Source organism: Meriones unguiculatus, chromosome X, assembly GCF_030254825.1.
Source record: "Meriones unguiculatus strain TT.TT164.6M chromosome X, Bangor_MerUng_6.1, whole genome shotgun sequence".
Lineage (NCBI taxonomy): Eukaryota > Metazoa > Chordata > Mammalia > Rodentia > Muridae > Meriones > Meriones unguiculatus.
Window position 1 is genome coordinate 67,386,325 of NC_083369.1, and position 6,014 is coordinate 67,392,338.

General features: G+C 42.3%; 1 protein-coding gene across 3 annotated transcripts in view; it reads right to left on the bottom strand.

The window, feature by feature from the left end:
- Window positions 1-944, bottom strand: part of Dcx (doublecortin) — a 77,963-nt gene extending 77,019 nt beyond the window's left edge. The window contains exon 1 of one of the 3 annotated variants that reach the window (XM_060374278.1): window positions 845-944. The gene's annotated coding sequence lies outside the window, so the exon portion shown is untranslated. Of the gene's footprint in view, window positions 1-662; window positions 800-844 lie in introns of those variants that run through there. The other 2 variants (XM_060374276.1, XM_060374277.1) reach the window with 2 other exon arrangements.
- Window positions 945-6,014: the final 5,070 nt, after the last annotated feature.

A 6,014-nucleotide genomic window follows, 5' to 3' on the forward strand; every position in this document is an offset into this window, starting at 1 on the left:
TCCCTGAATAGCACTGGGGATCTTTACCATCGAGCACACCTTTCATTCATTGTTCTGAATTTCTCCCCTGAATGAAGGGACATTTTGCCTTCACAGCAGGCAATTCACTTCAAACTTGTCTATTGCCTAGGTGCATAGATGGAGGCAAAAAAAAGTCATCTGTCAAGCTTTCATTTCACCCCTCCACACCCTCTAAACCCCTCCCCACCAGAAAAAAAAGCACCAAAACAATGAAAACATGCAACCAAATAAAACAACCAAAGCTCTGACAGTTTACAAAGGTAATGTGACATCCAAGAAACCAAACTATTAACATTCATCTCACAGATGGGAAAAAAAAAAACTCACAAAGAGGACTCAGCTGCTACATACTGCCACATAAAGATTTGTAAGGAACCAGGGAGACAGGAGATAAAGGGGGACTGGTAGCTGGTATATTTACCAGGCTCAGTCCTCCCTTTTTTTTCCAATGTCACCATGACCTATGCTGAGCTCAGCATTGTCTCTGTCAGACAACTAGCAGTAGTAAGACCTCACCTCTGCAACACGAGTAGCAAGCATTTTCCCCAGGCTGGCTATGCAAATAAAGCTCTGCTTTAGAATCAGAAGAGCTATTATTCTAAATTAGCATCATAGTGAAAACAAAGGTACAACAAACTCACTTTTCCAAAGGAAAATCCCAGGTAGAATCTTAGAAGACAAAAAAAAAAAAATCCTATAGAAAAAGGCAAAGAAAAAAGAAGAAAGAGACAGACACACAGAGAAAAAGAGCTGGATGCCGTGTGCTTCTCCCGTTTGACATCTGTTACATTCTGCTTGAAAATCACTCAAAAGCCCCACTCACCGGTTTTCTGCTGGTTGGGTGGAGATGCTGAGAGAAAGAAAACCAATCTCTCTGTGCCTTTGTTGTCTGAGCTCCAAGCAAGAATTTCCTGCCAGGGTGGATAGTTGCCTTCTAGGTCCTAGTGCCTTGTCCAGCTTCTCTCCTGTAACTCAAGCTTAGCGAACACCCCCCCCCAACCTCCTATGATTAATTACATGCTTTTTTTTTTTTCTTCAATTCACAGCCTGCATTAACAGCTAGAATGGTTTCATTTATAACCCGCAGGAAATTGCAGGGTAGGAAAAAAAAAAAAAGATTGCACAGGCAAGCTCAGAATGCTCTAATGAGCATTGTGCTAGCCCTTTCTCTTAGAAAATTGGCAATTTTACTTGGGTAAAACCTCGAGTTAATCTGCTTAGTGGCTGGACTCAGAAAGACAAACTAAGATTCTTAGAAATTACAGCTCTCTTCCTTTTACCTTCTTCAAAGAAAATAAAATCTGCAAATTCTTTAACATTTGAACTCATGCCTTCAACATTGATTATTTTCTAAATAAGTCAGCAAGGATAGGAAATGGACAATACAAAGGGAAATAGTTGCAGAAATCATGAAGGCTGGAGTTGAAAAGTGGTACTCCTTCAATTTTTTGTTCAGTTGTTTTATTGAATCAGGGTCCAGCTTTGCAGTTATAGTTGACCTGGAACTCACCAGGTAGCCCAGGCTAGCCTTCAACTTGCTGGAATTTTTGGTTGCTGTTCTGCTTCCTGGATATTAGGATTTGCCGGTACTTAGGCCTTCAAGCTCAGCATTTCTCCAAAGCATATTAGGCTGATGTAAAATATTGGTTAATATTTCACCTACCCACTCATGGGCATATATTCAAAGAAGACAATATCCTACCATTGAGATACCTGCATACATGTGTTTATTGCTGCTCTGTTCATAACAGCCAGAAAGTGGAAACAGACCAGATGCCCATTAACAGATGAGTACATAATAAAAATGCAAGATATATGTGCAGTTTTAATCCTAAAAAGTGAAATTATAAGATTTGCAAGATATTGGGTTAAAATGAAAATGCTATATACTGAGTGAGCCATCCTAAGCTGAGAGAGACAAAAGAATTCTGTCATATATGATTCTAGCTTATTGTATGGTGTGTGTACAGGTCATGAAGCTTCAAACCAGCCTGTAAGAGAAATGGGTTTTAAGAAACAGGGATTGAGCCCCATCCCGAAAGGCAAAGAGGATGGACATCAGAAGAAGAAGAAAACAGGAAACAACCTAGGAACCTGCCACAGAGGGCCTCTGAAAACCTCTGCCCTGCAAACTATCAAAGCCGACACTGAGACTTATGTCCAACTGTCGGGCAGAGTACATGGAATCTTACATAAGATGTGGGAAATAGTAAGAGCTGGAGAGGACAGGAACTCCACAAGGAGAGCAACAGAACCAGAAAATTTGAACACAGGGAACTTCCCAGAGACTCATACACCAACCAAGGACTATTCATGGAGATAACCTAGAACCCCTGCACAGATGTAGCCCATGGCATTTTAGTGTACAGTGGGTTACATAGTAATGGGAAGAGGGACTGCCTCTGACATAATCTGATTGGCCTGCTCTTTGATCACCTTCCCCTGAGGGGAGAGCAGCCTTACCAGGCCACAAAAGATGACAATGCAGCCACTCCTGATGGGATATGACAGACTAAGATCAGAAGGAAGGAGAAGAGGACCTCCCCTATCAATGGACTTGGGGAGGGGAATGCGTGAAGAAGGGGGAGAGAGAGTGGGATTGGGAGGGGAGGAGGGAGAGGCTTATGGGGGGATACAAAGTGAATAAAGTGTAATTAATAAAAATAAATAAGCTATTAGACTTAAAAAAAGAAATGGGGATTAAAATCTAGTTCATAGAATGGAATCATTTGCTTCTTTATGACTGGTCAGAACCCTATTATATCTGTGGAAGCCCTAGGAAGAAACTGATTACTGTTATTTTGGTCTATGGACATGGTGTCAAACTACCTCCTCAGTGTTTATGTTTTCACATAATAGATTACAGATTAATTGAAGATTAGGGCTGTTCAGTCATGGTCAAAGAAATTTCTGTCTGCAGTTGCCAACAGTTAACACAGAGACTCATAATTGTTCTATGTGTTGAGAATAAGTGACTGTTGAGTGCTCAGCCTTAAGGAACATTTTATCATCTCCTCTGAGGTTCAGCTTCATTATTGAAAGGTGGTGGTAATGGAAGAATATAAAAGCTGAAGTAAGGTGAGGCTTCTGTGCATGGCACTCATGAACTCATGGTAGCTGTTAATAGAACAAGAACAGTACAAGATCAGGACATCAACATTCTATTATGGATGGGGTAGGAGAGGCTCACCATTCCCTGAGAAATGGCAATTAATGTTTTCTGTCAGAAAAGGACACAGACCACACTCACAGTAAGACTCAAAGATATGTCATAAGAGCATCAATCCCCCTCCAACATCATCCATACATTTCAAGAAAAAGTCTAATAAATAATTTTTATGAAATCTCAAAAAATGTTAAAATTGTTATGAAGGAATACAAAGCTTTATGTACAGCTAAGATGAGAGAGAGACTCATTACAAATCAAGATTTAATCCACCAAGATTTATTATAAAATTATGAAAATGAACATAGTATAGATATAACATTGGCTTGGAAGACAGATCTTGGGAACCAAACAGATGTCAGCATCAATAGGAGCTTAGAGTAGGAAAATATAATGGTGAGAGCAGGGGCTTTGGAGCCAGACTACTTGAGTTCAAATTCTGATACTACTAACTCTTTGGTGGTTGACTTAGGTGAAAATATAAAAATGTGAGTCCTTTGATGAAGTGATAGGATCTTGCGTATTCCCCTCCTGAATAAGATTAAGGCTCCCCCTTTTCACTTTTTTAATTTTAATTTTATTTTTATTAATTGGTTTATTCCCTTTGTTTCCTACCTGTAGCTCCCTCCCTATTTCCATCCCAATCCCACCCACCCTCCCTCTTCTCCATCCATGCTCCTTCCCCAGTCTACTGATAGGGGAGGTCCTCCTCCCCTTCCATCTGATCCTAGTCTATCAGGTCTCATCAGTGAGTGGCTACATTGTCTTCCTCTGTTGCTGGGTAAGGCTGCTCCCCCGAGGGGGAGGTGATCAAAAAGCCAGCCACTCAGTTCATGTCAGAGATAGTCCGTGTTCATATTACTAGGGAACCCACTTGGAAACTGAGCTGCCATGGGCTCATCTATGCAGGGGTTTAAGTTTATCTCCATGAATGGTCCTTGATTGGAGTATCAGTCTCAGAAAACACCCCTGTGTCCAAATTTTTTTGGTTCTGTTGCTCATCTTCTGGAGCTCCTGCCCCTCCAGGTCTTTCTATCTCCCCCTTCTTTCATAAGATTCCCTGCACTCTGCCCAAGGTTTGACTATGATTCTCAGCATCCGCTTTGATACTCTGCAGAGAAGAGATTTACAGAGGCCCTCTGTGGTAGGCTTCTGTACTGTTCACTGTTTTCCTGCTCTTCTGATGTCCATCCTCTTTGCCTTTCTGAATGAGGATTGAGCATCTTACCCCAAAGTACTACTTCTTGATTAGTTTCTTTAGGTGAACAGTTTTTAGTATGTTTATCCTATATTATATGTCTAATATCCACTTATGAGTGAGTGTATACCGTATGTGTCTTTCTGTTTATTCATTCAAGGTAGGAGTGGTGACTGATACATGTAATTTCAGCATTTCAGAGGTGGAAGCAGGAAAATCATCATATATTTGTGGCCAGCCCAGACAATTATAGTGAGTTCCAGGTCAGCCAGAGCTATAAAATAAAATCCTATCTCAAAAAAGTAAAAAAGGAATACCTAGAAAAGATCATCCTGAGTTTAATGGACATTTTTCAAACTGCAAAATACAAATAGCCAATAAAGAGTTCTTATGTGTTCAAACACCCTTAATCCATCAACGAAATGCAAATTAAACCTGCTGTAAGATTTCATTGGTGTTCCTGTTAGAATAATTATCATCAAGAAAACAGACAAGAGAGATCCAAGATGGTGGTGACCAGCGCCCCCAGTATCTGAGGGACAGAGGATCTGAAACTCTGAAATTGGTGACTGGAAGGACAGCTGAATCCAGAACATCTACATTGAAGCTTCCAGGATGAGAGGAAACAATCTGTGAGCTAAGACCATTTGGATCAAGGTCACCCATGGATGTCTATGGGGACTGAGAGTGGCAAATATGCAACCCCCTTGAACTTCCCTTTAACCCACGCACAGGAATCCTTCTTCTGTAGCTGAGACAACAGAGGTGGGCCTCCCAGTTCTGCTGTAAAGGCAGGAGGCTGTACAGGTCTCCCAAGGTCTGCGGGTGGGTGGCTGTACAGGCTTCCCAGGTTGTCCCAGCCCAGCAGGTGGCTGTACCAGCCTCCTAGCTCTGCAGCTGCAGCAACAGAAGAGTGGCAGGTAGGCCTAACAGGAGCATCCATGTTCTGTGACTGAGACAATAGAGACTCCAAGTAAGGGTCTCTCAGCCCAGCAAACAAACAGTGAACACCACTGAGCTGATGGATCTCTTACACTCTCTTTTGCCCCTGCAGGCCCAAATCTGAGAATACAGAACAGAGGGAACCCTTGTGCTTTCTGATTAGGCCTGTTATCGAGTGAGTGTACCTTCAAGTGAGTGCATGTAGAGTACCAGATCAAGGGTCCCTCTACTATGGCAGCAAGACATCAGATCCCTCCCACCCACACAACCCACTGTGGGCAACATAGGGATTCTTGGGACAGCATTGTCAACATTGAAGCCCCTGTTCTGTGGGTATAACAGTGGAGTCCAGGAAAATACTTCTGGGAGCCCAAACAGATTTGAATAACAGGAAGACAGGCCTGTAGACCACTGAGGTATTCAGGGCACCTGTAAAAGAGCATTTGGACCCCCCAAAAAGCTAGCACCTACACACCTTCCTGCACTTAAGCCATACTTTCCAGGAACCTACACATTGCTGCACTTTGACCCTTAAGGCACACTTCCTCCCATAGGTTCATGCTTGCTCACCTGACATTGTGCACCTGGCCTGCGACCTTCCTCCCTTAATTATAGCTGAAACACCAACATCCACTCCCAAACAAGTGGGCTTCTCTCATCTTTCTGAAGAATACTCCAGACACCAAA